This window comes from Meles meles, chromosome 7, assembly GCF_922984935.1.
Source record: "Meles meles chromosome 7, mMelMel3.1 paternal haplotype, whole genome shotgun sequence".
Taxonomy (NCBI): Eukaryota; Metazoa; Chordata; class Mammalia; order Carnivora; family Mustelidae; genus Meles; species Meles meles.
Window position 1 is genome coordinate 95,255,938 of NC_060072.1, and position 20,320 is coordinate 95,276,257.

General features: G+C 38.5%; 1 pseudogene; it reads left to right on the forward strand.

Annotated features, from left to right (window-relative positions):
- The first annotated feature begins 2,610 nt into the window (after positions 1–2,610).
- On the forward strand, positions 2,611–3,567 carry LOC123946451 (annotated as a pseudogene).
- Positions 3,568–20,320: the final 16,753 nt, after the last annotated feature.

Sequence of the window (20,320 nt, forward strand, 5' to 3'; positions counted from 1 at the left end):
AAGTCAAGCAGAGAGTCAATTATCGTATGGTTTCACTTATTTGTGGAGCATAAAGAATAACACGGAGGACATGGGAAATGGAGAGGAGAAGTGAGTTTTGGGGGATAATGGAGGAGGAGACAAATGATGAGAGACTGTGAAATCTGAGAAGCAAACTGAGGGTTTTGGAGGGGAGGAGAGTAGGGGTTGGGTGAGCCTGGTGGCGGACATTAAGGAGGGCATGTATTGCATGGAACACTAGGTGAGCTGAATAAACAATGAATTTTGGAACACCAAAAAAAATAAAATAAAATAAATTACATTAAATTTTTAAAACTGGAATTACATAAATACTGTGGATTGAAATTAAGTAAAATTAAATGAAGTCTGTTTTATAATAAAAATGTAAAAATATTTATAATATATTTTAAGAAAAATAGCATGTGAAAAATTATTATTTAAATATGTAAATTTTTTACCCCCAGTTTGAGTATCTTACTGACAGAGTCCTCAAGAAAGCAAAACAACTACCAAGAAAAATACAACTATTTAACTGTTTGAAAACTAAAGCAAATCACAGATGCCAGTTAATAGTTCAGCCAGCATGAAAAGTAATATCATTCATGCATATCATGAAACCACCACCCTCTTTGCTGTTATTACCTTTCATGCTACCTAAACTATTAATGTTAGATACTGGCACATATAAAAATTTAATAATTAAAATTAGTGATAAAGCAGTTTCTTTTTTTAAGATTTATTTATTTATTTATTTATTTGAGAGAGAGGGGAGGGACAGACAGAGGGAGAGAGAGAATCTCAAGCAGACTTCCCATTTAGTGCAGAGCTTGACCTGGGGCTTGATCCCACAACCCCAAGATCAGACCTGAGCCAAAACCAAGAGTCAAACACTTAACTGACTGCACCACCCAGGCATCTCAGAAAGAAGTTTCAAGATGAAACCCAAATAGGACAGAAGATAGCTTTGAATATGTAGGCAAATGAATAAGACATATATGTATTTATACAACAATATGTCTTACCATTGACTATAAGTCTAGGATTGTTAGTTTTAGAGCTATCCCAGTAAAAAAGACAGCAGTCCCTGATTTCAACAAACTTACCTTCTCACTGAAAGTGCAGGAAGTAACAATTATTTTTATGAGAGCACAAATAAGGACCAGTCAATACAGACATGAAGTTGCAAAGACTTCTCAGTAGAAGTGATGCTGAAGTGAAAATAACAAAGAAGGAGTTGTACATGGGTAGTTTTGGAGACTAGAAAGTCAAGATGGGAGTGTGGAAGGACAGAGAGAGATTGATGTGGAGGGAGAGATTTTTTTTTTCCAGATAGATTATCAGTGTAAACCGCTTGACATAAGACCTATGACATGAAAAATCTCAGTAAATATAATCTATTCCTCTTACTATAAGAAATTAGTAGAAAGAAGATATCACTTACACAGGCCATAAATCCCAGTTAGGATTTTCTGGTTTTGAGGTCATGTCACATGAATGATCTGTGAGACAGAGACAATAGTAGCTGACATATACGAAGCATACATTATGCATCAGATTTTATCATAAATATATTACCTCACCTTTTAACTGTATATGGTAGATCCACTTATTATCTCCATTTTATTGATTAAAAAACCCTGAAGGCCTGAGAGGTTGGGAAACTTGCCTGAAGTCATAGAAATGAGGGCAGGAAAGCCAGGTATTGCATGTTGGAGGTCTCACAATAGGTGTGCTCTTAATCATCATGATGCTGCACTACAGCTTAGAGTGAGAAAGAGAGTATAGACAGGTGTGTGGACAGTATATTCAATATTTTTAATTTGATTCTGAACTTAGTGATAATGAGGTATTACAATGTTTTCCATACTTAAACAGACTGAAATATGTGAGGTTTTTTCCAGCTGTGTATCATTGGTCCCAACATTTCTTCGTATGAAGCAGATAAATTGTGCATTAAAATACTGTCTGTATCATGTGTCTGGTGGACACTGCATATAAATTACATACCACCAGAGAAACTTAAGAAGAGAGTCAGAGGAGTGATCCAACAATGTGGAAGTCGCAGGTTAAATCATGAAACAAGATATAAACACATGCTTTGTAATTGTGCCACGATGCAAAATACAAGTCACAGATGGATCAGCAGCGCCTAATGGAGCCCAGATCAGCTGTTGTAGATTTACATTTTATCATGACCAAATCTCAAGAAAAGGCATAAAACAAACTAAATTGAGATATTCATCTTTGAAATAAAGAAGAAATGTTAGATATAAGAAGAAATCAGAATTTTGTTGAATCACAATCTAATCACATGAGAAAATCCATCCTTGGGTATAGATTAAAGCTGTGAGGGAAAAGAAAATGAGATGGTAGAACAATTTTTTAAAATATGTTTAAAAATCTATCACAAAACTGCCAAAGTAATAAAATAAACAGTTGAGTAACCAGAGTATTGGCAATATCAATTACTAATTTATAGAAGAAACCACATGTTCCTTTGTATGCTATCTCTGGTAGTCACTGTTTATTACCATATAGCTTTGACACACTCTATTCAAATAAAATATCTCTAAATTTTATGTCAAATTGAATAAAATTTAGTAGTCAGTGATGAAAAACCACATAGTAACAACCTTCATCTTATTGGGACTGACAGATGACCCTCAACTTCAGATTCCAATTTTTATATTTCTATTTCTCACTTATATGTTGAGTATAACTGGAAATCTGACCATCATATCTCTCACTTTAGTTGACTCTCACCTTAAAACACCAATGTACTTTTTCCTACAGAATTTTGCTTTGTTAGAAATTTCATTTACATCTGCATGTATCCCTAGATACTTATACAACATAGCAACAGGTGACAGGTCAATTACATAAAATATTTGTGTTATTCAAGTGTTTTTCATCGACATCTTTGGAGTAACAGAATTTTTTCTCTTGGCTACAATGTCCTATGACCGTTATGTAGCCATCTGCAAACCCCTGCATTATGTGACCATCATGAACAACAGAGTCTGCAAGAGGCTTGTCCTCTGCTGTTGGATGACTGGCTTGTTGATCATATTCCCACCACTTACTCTGTTCCTAAATTTGAAATTCTGTGATTCAAATGTCATTGATTATTTCTTCTGTGATGCATCTCCAATCTTGAAGATTTCATGCTCAGACACATGGCTCATAGAGCAGTTGGTTATTGTCTGTGCTGTGCTGACCTTCATTCTGACCCTTCTGTGTGTTCTTCTGTCTTACATTCACATTGTCAAGACGATTTTACAATTCCCCTCTGCCTGACAAAGGAAAAGAGCTTTTTCTACTTGTTCCTCTCACATGAGTGTTGTTTCCATCACCTATGGAAGCTGTATCTTCATCTACATCAAACCTTCAGCAAAGGAATCAGTGACTATTAATAAGGTCGTGGCAGTGCTAATGTCATCCATAGCTCCCATGTTGAACCCATTCATTTACACTTTGAGAAACAAACAAATGAGACAAGCCTTCAATGGGTCCTTCAAAAAAATTGCATTGGTCTCAAAAAAAGTAAGACAATGCTCAAGTTCATAAGTAAAATAACAAGCTAAGCATAAACCATTAATCTCTTTGTCTCCTTTTAATAAGATCTCTATTTAGGTTAACTTTCTCAAACATTTATTTCTTCCAGAATTAATACCTTTCACCACCTGAGTTCACTCCTTTAACTCCCCATCCTGCAAACAAACCCAAGATCCCAATCAAAAGATATAATAATAATTTTCTATTATATGTAAGCCTGATATTACTTCTAATCTCACAAACAAAATTGCAATGCAGAAAAATAAAACAAATAAGGACCAAACAAGGAAATAAATAGTTTATCTTATATTTACTTGGACTTGTAAAAAACAATTGATTTACTGCATCAATTGAGAGGACCATGTGGTTCTTCTCTCTTCTCTTATTGATTTGTTCTATCACATTGATTGATTTGCGAATGTTGAACAAACTTTGAACCCAGGGATGAATCCCACCTGGTCATGGTGGATAATCTTTTGAATGTGTTGCTGGATCCTGTTTGCTAGGATCTTGTTGAGAATCTTTGCATCCATATTCATCAGTGATATTGGTCTGAAATTCTCCTTTTTGGTAGGGTCTTTGCCTGGTTTGGGGATCAGGGTAATGCTGGCTTCATAAAAAGAGTCTGGAAGTTGTCCTTCTGCTTCAATTTTTGGAACAGCTTCGAGGAACTACAGAACGCTCATGAAAGAAATTGAAGAAGACACAAAAAGATGGAAGACTGTTCCATGCTCTTGGATTGGAAGAATAAACATTGTTAAAGTGTCTATACTGCCTAGAGCAATCTATACTTTTAATGCCATTCCGATCAAAATTCCACCGGTATTTTTCAAAGAGCTGGAGCAAATAATCCTAAAATTTGTATGGAGTCAGAAGAGACCCCGAATTGCTAAGGGAATATTGAAAAACAAAAAGAAAACTGGCGGCATCACGTTACCCGATTTCAAGCTTTACTACAAAGCTGTGATCCCCAAGACAGTGTGGTACTGGCATAAAAACAGACACATAGACCAGTGGAATAGAGTGGAGAGCCCAGATATGGACTCTCAACTCTATGGTGAAATAATCTTCGACAAAACAAGAAAAAATATACAATGGAAAAAAGATAGTCTCTTCAATAAATGGTGCTGGGAAAACTGGACAGCGATATGTAGAAGAATGAAACTCGACCATTCTCTTACACCATACACAAAGATAAACTCAAAATGGATAAAAGACCTCAACGTGAGACAGGAATCTATCAGAATCCTAGAGGAGAACCTAGGCAGTAACCTCTTCGATATCAGCCACAGCAACTTTTTTCAAGACATGTCTCCAAAGGCCAAGGAAACAAAAGCGAAAATGAACTTTTGAGACTTCATCAAGATCAAAAGCTTCTGCACAGCAAAGGAAACAGTCAACAAAACAAAGAGGCAACCCACGGAATGGGAGAAGATATTTGCAAATGACAGTACAGACAAAAGGTTGATATCCAGGATCTATAAAGAACTTCTCAACCTCAACACACACAAAACAGATAATCATATCAAAACATGGGCAGAAGATATGAACAGACACTTCTCCAATGAAGACATACAAATGGCTATCAGACACATGAAAAAATGTTCATCATCACTAGCCATCAGGGAGATTCAAATTAAAACAACATTGAGATACCACCTGACACCAGTTAGAATGGCCAAAATTAGCAAGACAGGAAACAACGTGTGTTGGAGAGGATGTGGAGAAAAGGGAACCCTCTTCCACTGTTGGTGGGAATGCAAGTTAGTGCAGCCACTTTGGAAAACAGTGTGGAGATTCCTGAAGAAATTAAGAATAGAGCTTCCCTATGACCCTGCAATTGCCCTGCTGGGTATTTACCCCAAAGATACAGATGTAGTGAAAAGAAGGGCCATCTGTACCCCAATGTTTATTGCAGCAATGGCTATGGTTGTCAAACTGTGGAAAGAACCAAGATGCCCTTCAACGAATGAATGGATAAGGAAGATGTGGTACATATACACGATGGAGTATTATGCCTCCATCAGAAAGGATGAATACCCAACTTTTGTAGCAACATGGACGGGACTGGAAAAGATTATGCTGAGTGAAATAAGTCAAGCAGAGAGAATCAAGTATCATATGGTCTCACTTATTTGTGGAGCATAACAAATAACATGGAGGACATAGGGAGATGGAGAGGAGAAGGGATTTGAGGGAAACTGGAAGGGGAGATGAACCATGAGAGACTATGGACTCTGAAAAACAACCAGAGGGTTTTGAAGTGGCAGGGGGGTGGGAGGTTGAGGAACCAGGTGGTGGGTAATAGGGAGGGCACGTACTGCATGGAGCACTGGGTGTGATGCCAAAACAATGAACACTGTTAATAACGCTGTAAATAAACAAATAAAAAATAAAATTAAAAAAAACAATTGATTTAAAGTGCTCTTCTAATCATCTAATCTAAGTGTTGCTTAATTTTAATTGACTAATAAAATTTATTGAGTACCTAGTGTTGGCAGGTCAAGTTCTATGCAAAAAAAAAAAAAAAAAAAAATTTAAGGAGTCATGTGCACAGTATGGAGCCCAACATGGGATTTGAACTCATGACCTTGAGATCAAGACCTGAACTGAGATCAAGAGTCAGAGGCTTAACCAACTGAGCCACCAAGGCACTACTCTAGGTGAAATTTTTAATTAGTAATGTCCTGATTGTACTTAGCTCAGTATTTTTTTTAAAAGCAGCACTGGGGGGTTCTGGGTGGGAGAAGGGGTTAAATGGGTGACGGGTATTAAGGAGGACATTTGTGATAAGCACTGGATGTTATACGTAAGTGATGAATCACTAAATTCTACACCTGAAACTAATATCACACCGTGTGTTAACTAACTGGAATTTAAATAAAAACTTGAAAAAGAAAAAAAAAGCACCACTGGCAAAAACTAATGTGATACAATTGAAAAGTAAAGAAAATAAAAATAAATACATTCCAAATAAATGTGTCTTAAGTGTAAGTAGAATGTGATATCTAGGATCCTGGAGTTTATTTGTAAATACACACACAAACACACACACACACACACACACACACACACACACTCATATAAAATGCTGAAATTTGAAAAGTAAAAGATTCACAGACTACACAAAATATATAATGTTTTAAATATGAGAAAAAGCTATTTTCTAAAAAGATATGATAAGTTCAGTGTCAAAATGTTAATTGCTATTGAGGTATTAGATAAGTTGTTAAAATTATGAAAAATATTCAATTGTTTAAAGTACAAATATCCAAATTCAAAATGTAGTTAAATTAACTAATAAATTTTTGTGTATCATGAAAACAGAATTTCAAAAGAAATCTAGAAAACAAACTATCAATATACATGGAAGTCTGAGATAATTGAAAAGAAATTCCAAATGAAAAGTTACAATTAAAATAATAGTTACATTTTTTTCATGAAGTAAATGACATATAGATTAGAAGACCACAAAATGTACATCAATTTTTCTTAAAAAAAATTTTAAATTAAATTTCATAAAACTACTAAGTAAATTTTCATATTGGTAAGTTTTCTCTTGGCTTTCTGGCATGTAGGCCTAATGACCATCCTTTTGGGCTCTCTCCTGCTATCTCTAGAATATGGCACTTACAGTTGGCTTTGTCAAAAAGAAAAGAAAAAAAGAGCCCAAGACTCTTTCCCTCATTTTTCCATTCCATTTCCTCTATTTTTCACTTAAGTCTCAACATGAATGTCATCCATTTACAGGTTCTCTCTTCCTCTCCCACCACACAAACATACAAACTAAATCTGGAGAAACTCTTTATCCTACCTGCTGTTTTTTTTTAATCTTTTTAAAAATTTTTATTTTATTTTTTCATTGTTCCAAGATTCATTGTTTGTGCACCACACCCAGTGCTTCATGCAATACATGCCCTCTTTGGTACCCACCACCAGCCTCATCCATTCCCCAAACCCCTTCCTTCCAAAATCCTCAGTTTGTTTCTCAGAGTCAAATAGTCTTTTGATTAATATAGGGGCTGGTATAGTAACTTAACAGTGTTGGAGACCTAAGCTCCTTCCATCTGGTTGTCTCTTCCATCTTTTGGATGTTGAGATCTGTTTCTGGAATGGTGAAGACTTCAGTGACCAAACTTCCCCACAAAGGAAATGTAAATAACTGGAAAAACTATCAAAACCAATCATTTTAGAACTCTGGAAATTAACCAAATTCACAGAATAAACTGAAAAGCATTTAATGAAGAAAAACTACTGGATAACCATAAGAACATCATTGTTTCTGTAGCATATTAACTTGGGGATTCTCACACCACATCCCCAATCAGGTGGTGTGGCAACCATGAAAAATCAGCCTTGCTGCTAACAAAAAGGAATGACATTTTTAAAGAGCTCTGTGAACAGTTCCTTCCTTAGACCACAGTCAATATTTTGACCAGATTCTAAGTTCCCTGGAAAAGTTCCATCTCCATGGTGTTGTTTCTATTTGATCTCACTCAGAGCTCAGTTTTGTATTAAAAAAAATTCTCATGGATTACTGAAAACAATAGCAATTATCTGGGACTGTTAACATCACAGGAGCCTAGCCTGTGATTTCAGCTGGGACAAACAAGAGACTGGCTCAAAATTTAAGTTAGAACTAGAGAACTAGACAGCCATAGGGCACTTGATAAAGCTCTAATGTGTCTACCTGCTGTTTTGACCTAAACTTTCTCTTCTTTAGTACTAATTCACTAAAATTTTGTTTATGCTGTGTATCTAAAATCTTCTAGAAAGGCAAACTCTACTTTTTATGCATACTTTACTATATATAAAACCTAGTAAATGATATTGATATATTATTTTCAAATATACTGAATGAGAAAGCATCACAATTACTGAAAAAAATTGTTACATATTAAAGAAAAATGCTAATTCCTGTCAAAAAATTCATAAAAGAATCAAATGAGTAAAATATGCTATACATTTTTAAAGACCTTTAAATCAATATTTAACCACCCTGCTCTATTTGATTTCTATTTTAAGATATGAAAAAAAAATTAACAAAAGTTGTCATTTACTGAGAGATCAGTTTAGGCTAACTTTTCATGAGCTACAATATTATCTATCTATGAATTTATTCAATACACACACATGCACAAGCATATAATTTTTTAATGGATAATCTTCCAAAGACCACTGGAATTGGTTTTTAATCTTTGTTTCATAGATTTGTAAACTGAGATGTGGGACTATTACGTAGTGTTAATAAGTGTTGGAGCAAGGTTTCAGTCCTGTTTCATGTTATTCCAGGTCTGTAATTTCTATAGGGTATGGCACTGCCTTCTCAGGATTGCACACATAAACATCAAAATTACATCAAGAAAAATTTTAAGAAATTTTATTTTATCTAAAATACCCAATGTTTAGATCAAGAAAGTGGAATAAAATCTAAACAAATAGGGGTTAATAATTTTATAATTGGATAGAATTACTCAAAATCAAAATATCATTATTTGATGAACAATTTATGATGTAAAAATTAAATTACTTATTGAAATGCCACATTGTATTGACTATCTTGCAAAATGCATAATTTTTTAAATATGTAATTGAATAGAGAAAAGCTAATAATCTACAATATAGTACTAAGGAAGAGGCAAACATCACTTAAAATGTAATTCAGAGACTTCCAGGAAGGATGGCAGAGTAAGAGAATCCTAAGTTCACCTCACCCCATGGACACACTTAGATAATAGCCACATCAGTGTAAATAACCCAGAAAATGACCTGAAGACTGGCAGAACAGACCCTCCACAACTAATGGTAGAGAGGAGGCCACATCAAAAATGGTAGGAAGGGTGGCCACTCAGTCAGGAATAAAACTGACTGTAAGACTGCCTGCAAGAGGGAGAGACATATAAGCCTATAGAAAGGACAAGGCAGACCCCACACCAGGCATCTCAGGCATGGGAGACACACACTGGGAAGATGAATCTCCATAACATTTGGCTTTGAAAACCAGAGGGGCATAATTTTATGAGTTTTTATAATCAATAGAGCTTACCACCTGAAACTTTAAAAATCAGTAGGCTTGGCTCTGGGAGAGCAGCTGGGCAAAGCAAAGTGATTCCCTGCCATTAAAGAAACAGTATAAAAAACAGCACCATTGAGATACAACATAAAAGCAACAGTTTGAAAAATGCTGCTAATATGGGAAGGAGATTTAATTACTAATCTCAGAACATGTACTGGAGAGGCAGGGATCTTTAGGAATCTTCTCCAAGAACAAAGAGCAGGCAGGCACTGTTTCCCTCCACCATCATCCACAGACACCTGCAGAAACCAGTCCAAACACTCTCTACCTAGCTTGCTAACAGTGCGCCCTATGCCCAAGTTTTCCTGCAACCTGCCCCCTCCAACTTAAATTTGACAGGCACTCCACAAAGCAGATCCAGGTCTCCTCCCACAGCAGACTGGCACAAATCTTGCTAACACCATGCACTCCACTCTCATGTTCTCCTACAAACCAGCCCTCAACAGGAGTCTATCCAACGCAGGACCACAAGTGTAACATGGTGCAAGCAGCCCTAACAGTGGCCAACACCACTCTAAAGTGACTCCTATCCAGGGCAAGGGAAAGAGAACCACATATGCCAGTCCAACTCTGGCCCAAGCATGGGGCTAGAGGAACATATCTGGTCTGACTGCACGCCAGGCCCACAAATGAAGGCTTTTCAGGAATGAGACATGGAAGAAACCCTGCCATCTGGTGTGACCACAGCTCTGGCAAATGCCTGATTAGAACCAACTGAAGCCCAAGGCAGCCACAGACTGACACATTAACAACACAGGAACTAAATTTCCTCAAACTAACAAAGTGAGCCATTGAAGACGACTAAACTGAAGGCAAACATGGCTCAGCCACAACAATAGGGTGCACACAATACACATAGAAGACACCCCTAAAGCACCAGGTTCTGGTGAACAGGGGACACTGCATTGCAGCATATTACCTGCATAAGACCTCTTCTTCATACAGCCACTACTACAAGAGCAGGAGACGCAGGTGAATTTCCTAACACAGAGAAACAGACACAGAGTTAGACACAATGAGGAAACAGAGGAATACGTCCCAAAGGAAAGAACAGGACAAAATCTTAGCAAGAGAGTTAAATGAAATGTAGATAAGCAATATACTGATAAAGAACTTAAAGGAATGGTCATAAAGATACTCACTGGACTTGAGAAAACAGTGAAGAACCTCAGTGAGACCCTCAACAAAGTGATAGGAAATATTAAAAAAAAAGTAGTGATGAAAAAATCAATAACTGAAATAAAAAATACATTAGAAGGAATAAATAGTAAAGAAAAGGAAGCTGAAGGATGAATCAGCAATCTAGAAGACAGAGTAATGGAAAATGATCAAGTTGAATAGGAGAAAGAAAAATAATAATTAAAAATGAGAATAGATTAAGAGAACTCAGTAACTGGGCGCCTGGGTTGCTCAGTGGGTTAAGCCACTGCCTTCAGCTCAGGTCATGATCTCAGGGTCCTGGGATCGAGTCCCACATTGGGCTCTCTGCTCTCTGCTCAGCAGGGAGCCTGATTCCCTCTCTCTTTCTCTCTGCCTGCCTCTCTGCCTACTTGTGATCTCTCTCGCTGTCAAATAAATAAATAAATAAAATCTTAAAAAAAAAGAGAGAGAGAGAGAGAACTCAGTCACACCATGATGCATAATAATATTCTCATTATAGGGATCCCAGAAGGAAAGGGGAGATAAAAGGGGGCAAAAAATATTATTTGAAGAAAAAAAAATAAAACTTCCATATCTGGGAAAAGAAACAGAAATCCAGATCCAGGAATCACAGAAAGCATCCAATAATATCAACAAAAAGATCACACAAAGACACATACTAAGTAAAATTATAACAAAAAAGTAGCAATAAAGGGGGGGAGGAGTCAAGATGGCAGAGAAGTAGCAGGCTGAGACTATATCAGGTAACAGGAGATCAGCTAGATAGCTTATCTAAACATTGCAAACACCTACAAATCCAACGGGAGATTGAAAGAAGAAGAACAGCAATTCTAGAAACAGAAAATCAACCACTTTCTGAAAGGTAGGACTGGCGGAGAAGTGAATCCAAAACTACGGGAAGATAGACCACGGAGGAGGGGCCGGCTCTTGGCAAGCGGTGGAGCAACAGACACAAAATCAGGAGTTTGAAAAGTCTGTTCCACTGAGGGACATTGCTCCAGAGGCTAAACCAGGGTGAAGCTCATGCAGGGTCAGTGTGGCACCAGGTCCCGCAGGGTCATAGAAGGATCGGGGGTGTCAGAGTGTCGCAGAGCTCGCAGGTATTAGAAGAGGGAAGCTGGCTACAGAGACAGAGCCGAGGACTGAGCGCTCAGCTTGGGGTTACCTTGAACCGGTCACAGGCTGCGTGAGCTCGGAGCGCTGTTGGAGGCCGGGGAAACGGGAGTGATTGGGCGCTATTCTGTGCGGGCGCACTGAGGAGTGGGGCCCCGGGCTCTTGGCTCCTCCGGATCAGAGACAGGGAGGCTGCCATTTTCCTTCCCGTCCTCCAGAACTCTACAGAAAGCGTTCAGGGAACAAAAGCTCCCAAAAGCGAACCCCAGCGGATTACTCAGTCTGGCCCCCAGTAAGGGCGGTGCAATTCCGCCTCGGGCAAAGACACTTGAGAGTCACTACAACAGGCCCCTCCCCCAGATGATCAACAAAATATCCAGGCAGGACAAGGTTCATCTACCAAGGAAAGCAGGTTCAATACATAGGACAGCAGTGGAATTCCAGAGGAGAAGAAAGCAAAGCACAGAACTCATGGCTTTCTCCCCATGATTCTTTCGTCTTGTGGTTAATTCAATTTTTTTTCAATTTATTTTTCTTTCTTTTTTATTCTTCTCCTAATTTTTTAAAACTTTTACCCTTTTCTTTTTTAACCTTTTATGAAAGTTTATCGAATATATACATATATATTTTTTTTCTTTCTTTTTTATATTTTTTCATTATTTGTTTTCTTTTTTGAATTTTTTTCTATTTTTTTTTACTTTTCTTAATACCTTTCATCTACATTACTATTAATGTATAGAAATGCAACAGATTTCTACACATTAATTTTGTATCCTCTGACTTTATTGAACACATTTATCACTGTTAGTAGGGTTTTTTTAATTTATTTTATTTTTTTTATTTATTTATTTATTTTTATTTGTTTATTTACACTATAACAGTGTTCATTGTTTTGGCATCACACCCAGTGCTCCATGCAGTATGTGCCCTCCCTATTACCCACCACCTGGTTCCTCAACCTCCCACCCCACATCCCCACCCCCCCCGGCACCCCTTCATAACCCTCTGGTTGATTTTCAGAGTCCATAGTCTCTCATGGTTCATCTCCCCTTCCAGTTTCCCTCAACTCCCTCTCCTCTCCATCTCCCCATGTCCTCCATGTTATTTGCTATGCTCCACAAATAAGTGAGACCATATGATATTTGACTCTCTGCTTGACTTATTTCTCTCAGCATAATTTCTTCCAATCCCGTCCATGTTGCTACAAAAGTTGGGTATTCATCCTTTCTGATGGAGGCATAATACTCCATTGTGTATATGGACCACATCTTCCTTATCCATTCATCTGTAGAAGGGCATCTTGGTTCTTTCCACAGTTTGGCGACCGTAGCCATGGCTGCAATAAACATTGGGGTACAAATGGCCCATCTTTTCACTACATCTGTATCTTTGGGGTAAATACCCAGCAGGGCAATTGCAGGGTCATAGGGAAGCTCTATTCTTAATTTCTTCAGGAATCTCCACACTGTTCTCCAAAGTGGCTGCACTAACTTGCATTCCCACCAACAGTGGAAGAGGGTTCCCTTTTCTCCACATCCTCTCCAGCACACGTTGTTTCCTGTCTTGCTAATTTTGGCCATTCTAACTGGTGTCAGGTGGTATCTCAATGTTGTTTTAATTTGAATCTCCCTGATGGCTAGTAATGATGAACATTTTTTCATGTGTCTGATAGCCATTTGTATGTCTTCGTTGGAGAAGTGTCTGTTCATCTCTTCTGCCCATTTTTTGATATGATTATCTGTTTTGTGTGTGTTGAGTTTGAGAAGTTCGTTATAGATCCTGGATATCAACCTTTTGTCTGTACTGTCATTTGCAAATATCTTCTCCCATTCCGTGGGTTGCCTCTTTGTTTTGCTGACTGTTTCCTTTGCAGTGTAGAAGCTTTTGACCTTGATGAAGTCCCAAAACTTCATTTTTGCTTTTGTTTCCTTGGCCTTTGGAGACATATCTTGAAAAAAGTTGCTGTGGCTGATATCGAAGAGGTTACTGCCTATGTTCTCCTCTAGGATTCTGATAGATTCCTGTCTCACGTTGAGGTCTTTTATCCATTTCGAGTTTATCTTTGTGAATGGTGTAAGAGAATGGCCGAGTTTCATTCTTCTACATATCGCTGTTCAGTTTTCCCAGCACCATTTATTGAAGAGACTGTCTTTTTTCCATTGAATATTATTTCCTGTTTTGTCGAAGATTATTTGACCGTAGAGTTGAGGGTCCATATCTGGGCTCACCACTCTATTCCAATGGTCTATGTGTCTGTTTTTATGCCAGTACCACGCTGTCTTGGTGATCACAGCTTTGTAGTAAAGCTTGAAATCGGGTAACGTGATGCCGCCAGTTTTGTTTTCGTTTTTCAACATTTCCTTAGCAATTCGGGGTCTCTTCTGATTCCATACAAATTTTAGGATTATTTGCTCCAGCTCTTTGAAAAATACTTGTGGAATTTTGATCGGAATGGCATTAAAAGTATAGATTGCTCTAGGCAGTATAGACATTTTAACAATGTTTATTCTTCCAATCCAAGAGCATGGAACAGTCTTCCATCTTTTTGTGTCCTCTTCAATTTCTTTCATGAGTGTTCTGTAGTTCCTCGAGTACAGGTCCTTTACCTCTTTGGTTAGGTTTATGCCCAGGTATCTTATGGTTCTTGGTGCTATAGTAAATGGAATCGATTCTCTAATTTCCTTTTCTGTATTTTCATTGTTAGTGTATAAGAAAGCCACTGATTTCTGTACATTGACTTTGTATCCTGCCACGTTACTGAATTGCTGTATGAGTTCTAGTAGTTTGGGGGTGGAGTCTTTGGGGTTTTCCATATAAAGAATCATGTCATCTGCGAAGAGAGAGAGTTTGACTTCTTCCTTGCCAATTTGGATACCTTTTATTTCTCTTTGTTGTCTGATTGCCGTTGCTAGAAATTCTAATACTATGTTGAACAAGAGTGGTGAGAGTGGGCATCCTTGTCGTGTTCCTGATCTCAACGGGAAGGGTGCAAGCTTTTTCCCATTGAGGATGATATTTGCTGTGGGTCTTTCATAGATAGATTTGATGAAGTTCAGGAATGTTCCCTCTATCCCTATACTTTGAAGCATTTTCATCAGAAACGGATGCTGGATGTTGTCAAATGCTTTTTCTGCATCAATTGAGAGGACCATGTGGTTCTTCTCTCTTCTCTTATTGATGTGTTCTATCACACTGATTGATTTGCGAATGTTGAACCAACCTTGCAACCCAGGGATGAATCCCACCTGGTCATGGTGGATAATCTTTTTAATGTGCTGCTGGATCCTGTTTGCTAGGATCTTGTTGAGAATCTTTGCATCCATATTCATCAGTGATATTGGTCTGAAATTCTCCTTTTTGGTAGGGTCTTTGCCTGGTTTGGGGATCAGGGTAATGCTGGCTTCATAAAAAGAGTCTGGAAGTTTTCCTTCTGCTTCAAATTTTTGGAACAGCTTCAGGAGAATTGGTGTTGTTTCTTTTTTGAATGTTTGGTAGAATTCCCCAGGGAATCCGTCAGGTCCTGGGCTCTTGTTTTTTTGGGAGGTTTTTGATCACTGCTTCAATCTCGTTACTAGATATCGGTCTATTCAGGTTGTCAATTTCTTCCTGGTTCCATTTTGGGAGTTTGTAGCTTTCCAGGAATGCATCCATTTCATCTAGGTTGCTTAGCTTATTGGCATATAACTGTTGGTAATAATTTCTGATGATTGTTTCTATTTCCTTGGTGTTAGTTGTGATCTCTGCCTTTTCCCTCATAATTTTATTAATTTGGGCTTTCTCTCTTTTCTTTTGGATTAGTGTGGCCAATGGTTTATCGATCTTATTGATTCTTTCAAAAAACCAGCTTCTAGTTTCATTGATACGTTCTACTGTATCTCTCATTTCTACCTCATTGATCTCTGCTCTAATCTTGATTATTTCCCTTCTTGCAAGTGGAGTTGGTTTGATTTGTTGTTGATTCTCCAGTTCTTTAAGGTGTAGAGACAGCTGGTGTATTCTGGAATTTTCAGTGTTTTTGAGGGAGGCTTGGATGGCTATGTATTTCCCCCTTAGAACCGCCTTTGCTGTATCCCATAGGTTTTGGACCGAGGTGTCTTCATTCTCATTGGTTTCCATGAATTGTTTAAGTTCATCTTTGATCTCCTGGTTGATCCAAGCATTCTTAAGCAAGGTGGTCTTTAGCTTCCAGGTGTTTGAGTTCCTTCTGAAATTTTCCTTGTGATTGAGCTCCAGTTTCAAAGTATTGTGATCTGAGAATATGCAGGGAATAATGTCAGTCTTTTGGTATCGGTTGAGTCCTGCTTTGTGACCCAGTATGTGGTCTATTCTGGAGAAGGTTCCATGTGCACTTGAGAAGAATGAGTATTCTGTTGTTTTAGGGTGGAATGTTCTGTATATGTCCATGAGGTCCATCTGGTCCAATGTTTCATTCAATGTTCTTATTTCTTTATTAATTTTCTGCTTCGATGATCTGTCTATTTCTGAGAGAGGCGTATTAAGATCTCCTACTATTATTGTATTCATATCAATATGACTCTTTATCTTGATTAATAGTTTTCTTATGTAATTGGGTGCTCCCGTATTGGGGGCATAGATATTCACAATTGTTAGATCGTCTTGGCGGATAGTCCCTTTAAGAATTATGTAGTGTCCTTCTGTATCTCTGACTACAGTCTTTAGTTTAAAATCTAATTTATCTGATATGAGAATCACTACTCCGGCCTTCTTTTGAGGCCCATTGGCATGAAAGATGCTTCTCCATCCCTTCACTTTCAGTCTGGGTGTATCCTTAGTTTCAAAATGGTCTCTTGTAGACAACATATGGATGGGTCCTGTCGTTTTATCCAATCTGCAACCCTGTGTCATTTTATGGGCGCATTTAGGTCATTCACATTGAGAGTGATTATTGAGAGATAGGTTTTTATTGACATCGTGTTGCCTTTGAAGTTTTTCTGTCTATAGATTGTTTCTATATTTCTGTTCAATGATATTCTTAGGATTTCTTCTCTTTTATAGGACCCCCCTTAATATTTCCTGCAGTGTCGGTTTGGTGGTTGCACAGTCTTTTAAGCCTTGCCGGTCTTGGAAACTCTTTATCTCTCCTTCCATTTTAAATGTCAGTCTTGCTGGATAGAGTATTCTTGGTTGCATGTTCTTCTCATTTAGTACTCTGAATATATTTTGCCAGCCCTTCCTGGTTTGCCAGGTCTCTGTGGAGAGGTCTGACGTTATTCTAATGGGCTTTCCTCTGTATGTAAGGAGCTTCTTTGTCCTAGCTGCTTTTAAGAGGGTCTCTCTTGAAACATAATTCCTCATTATAACTATAAGGTGTCGTGAGGACTTTCAAGAATCCAAAACCTTGGGCGAAAATCTCTCTGCCTCTAGTACATGAACGTTGTTTCCGTTCGTGAGATTGGGAAAATTTTCATAGACAACTTCTTCCACTGTATCTTCTAGACTTCTTTCTTTTTCTTCCCCTTCAGGGATTCCAATACTTCTGACGTTGGAACGTTTCATGGCATCGTTTATTTCCCTGATTCTGTTTTCGTGGCTTCTGAGCTGTTTGTTCCAGGCTTCCTCCTGATCCTTTCTCTCTATCTGTTTGTCCTCCAGATCACTAATTCTATCTTCTGTCTCAGTTACCCTAGCTTTTAGAGAATTTAGATTGGATTGGAACTCACTGAGAGCATTTTGAACATCATCCCTGGTGGCTTTCAGTTCTGCCCTAACATTGTGAACATCATCCCTGGTGGCTTTCAGTTCTGCCCTAATCAATTCTGTTTGGTCATCCATGGCTTTCTCCAACCTAGCTATTGCCTGGATAATTGTTAGTCTGAATTCCTTTTCTGACATATTGTCTATGTCGATAGCCATTAGCTCTGTTGCAGAAGGCCCATCCTCTGTATTTTTCTTCTGTTGGGTATTCCTCCTCCTAGTCATTTTGGTAAGAGGTGACTGAACAGATGCAGCTGGACTTATCGATTGTGGTGCAGTCAAGGTGCACTCTGGAACGCTTCTGTGCAATCAGGATTCCCCACCCAAATGAGAGAAAAAAGAAAACAAAAAGAAATAGAGAAGAAGAAAGGAAAAAAGGGGAAAGAAAAAAGGAATAAAAAGAGAGAGAGAGATAGGAAAAAAAGGGAAGATAAAAGAGAAGGCTCAGCCCAAATGGGCCACAAGGTAAGATTTGTGGAGTATACAAACAAAAACAGACAGAGAAAAAGAGTGATAAAAGTATATGACAAGAGAAAAAAATATGTATATATAAGCAAAAAAAAGGGAAGAACCTCATCAGAAAGAACCCCAAGTATAAAATTTATATATTATCAGGACAAACACAAATTCACAGAAACACTGACAGAAGGAAAAATTGGGAGAGTGGTTATAGATTCTCAGTGTGGGTGAGGAAGGTTATTTTGATTCTTCCTGAAGGTATCTTGATGTTTTTGTTAAAGGACTCAACTTTCCTAAGTGACAGGGGGATTAGAAACTGGTTTGCCTATAGGGGTAGCATTGATTGGGGAAAGGGGATTACCTTGAAGTTTAACTCTATATGTATAGTAGAAAATAAAAATTAAAAAAGAATAAACTAGACTAAACTAAGTTAAAATTTAAAAAGAATTTAAAAAAATAGAAAAAAGAAAAACACGGGTGTATGTATCAAAAAGTTCAGGTTAGAAGGTTATTAAAGAATTTGATGTACTGGACATCTCACTGTGATGGTAAATAGGTTAAAAAGTTATCTGTATGTATTTAAAATAAAGAACCAGAATATTGGTAAAGAGTTAAAAATAAAAGTTGCATTTATGAAGTAGTGGTGGTTGTTCTCTTGTAGTCTTTTTTTTTTTCTTCCTTCCTGGTTGGTTTTCTGGGGGAGGGGCCTGCCACGTGGGTTTTCAGACAATGATGTTCCCTGAGTTAGGTCCTCCCACTCCCCTCAAGGGGGTGAGCTCTTTTTTTTTTTTTTTTTTCAGGAAACTTTTTTCAGCCTTTTGTTCTCTGGGGGTTTTTATGTTCTTTCATCTGCTTTCTCTAGCCTTGACAGCTTTTGATGGTTTTTGGAGGTTTAGAGGAGAGCAAACAGCACCCCAACCTCCCTCTCAGAGAGAAGCCTCAGTCTGTTTTGCAAAAGCTGCTGGCAGAGTCGGTTCTGAGTCACTGTCCCTGGGGATGAAGGAGCTCCTCGTTGTACCCAAAACCAGGGCAGCGGTGGCTGTCTAGGGAGCTCCAGACCGCCAGAGAGGTTCCCAGCAGAGATCGCACACTGAGATTTTCCCGCTGTCCCGGGCTGGGAATGTCTGGTTTTTCTGGCTGCCAGAGCTCCAGGCTAGCGCCTATGAGCACCTATCCCAAGGGAGGGTGTGGGATGCGTGCGTTTCAGGATTGCCGTCTGGCCAGTCTCCCAGCCCCTCACGGGAGCCAGACCCCACTCGTTCTCGGGCGCACTGGCATTCAGGTGCACTGGCGGCTCAGGGACGGAGACCTGATTTCTCCCCCGCACTCTCTCTGGCTCCGCACCAGGGGAGGCTGTCCTGGGTCTGGGGACTTAGGCCCCTGACCCTAACCGCCCAGGTTCCCACTATTACCCCCCGCGATCCTTTGCTGTTTGTTTTTTGAGTGCTTTCAACCAGACTCCAAGTTAATGCTGGTCCCCAGACGCAGAGCACTCTCGTGTTGGGGTGTTACTTTCCAATTGGTCACCTCTGGTGTCTCCCTCCCCCTTTTGTTTATCTTCCAATATCAGTCCGCTTCTCCCAGTCTGCTTTACCTGCCACTGGCGTCTTCTGCTCCTGTAGAGATCCAGACATGTATAATTCAGATCTCAGGCTGATTTCATGGGTGGTCGGAGTTCTTTGGTAGGTAATCAGCTCACTGTAGGGTACAGGTTGAAATGGTGCCTCCTCCTACTTCCCCGCCATCTTGACTCCCCTATTTTTTTTTCTGAACCTCTTTTTATCCCCTTTCTCCCTCGCACAATTTGGGGTCTCTTCTGATTTGGTTAAAGTGCATTTTTCTGGGGTCTTTTCCACCATTTTAGTATTTTATTTGATCTTCATATCCTCTTATCTGGACAAAATGACAAGGCAGAAAAATTCACCACAAAAAAAAGAACAAGAGGCAGTACCGACGGCTAGGGACCTAATCAACACAGACATTGGTAATATGTCAGATCAAGAGTTCAGAATGACGATTCTGAACATTCTAGACAGGCTCAAAAAAGGCATGGAAGATATTAGAGAAACCCTCTCTGGAGATATAAAAGCCCTTTCTGGAGAAATAAAAGAACAAAAACCTAACCAAGTTGAAATCAAAAAAGCTATTAATGAGATGCAATAAAAAATGGAGGCTCTCACTGCTAGGATAAATGAAGCTGAAGAAAGAATTAGTGATATAGAAGACCAAATGATAGAGAAT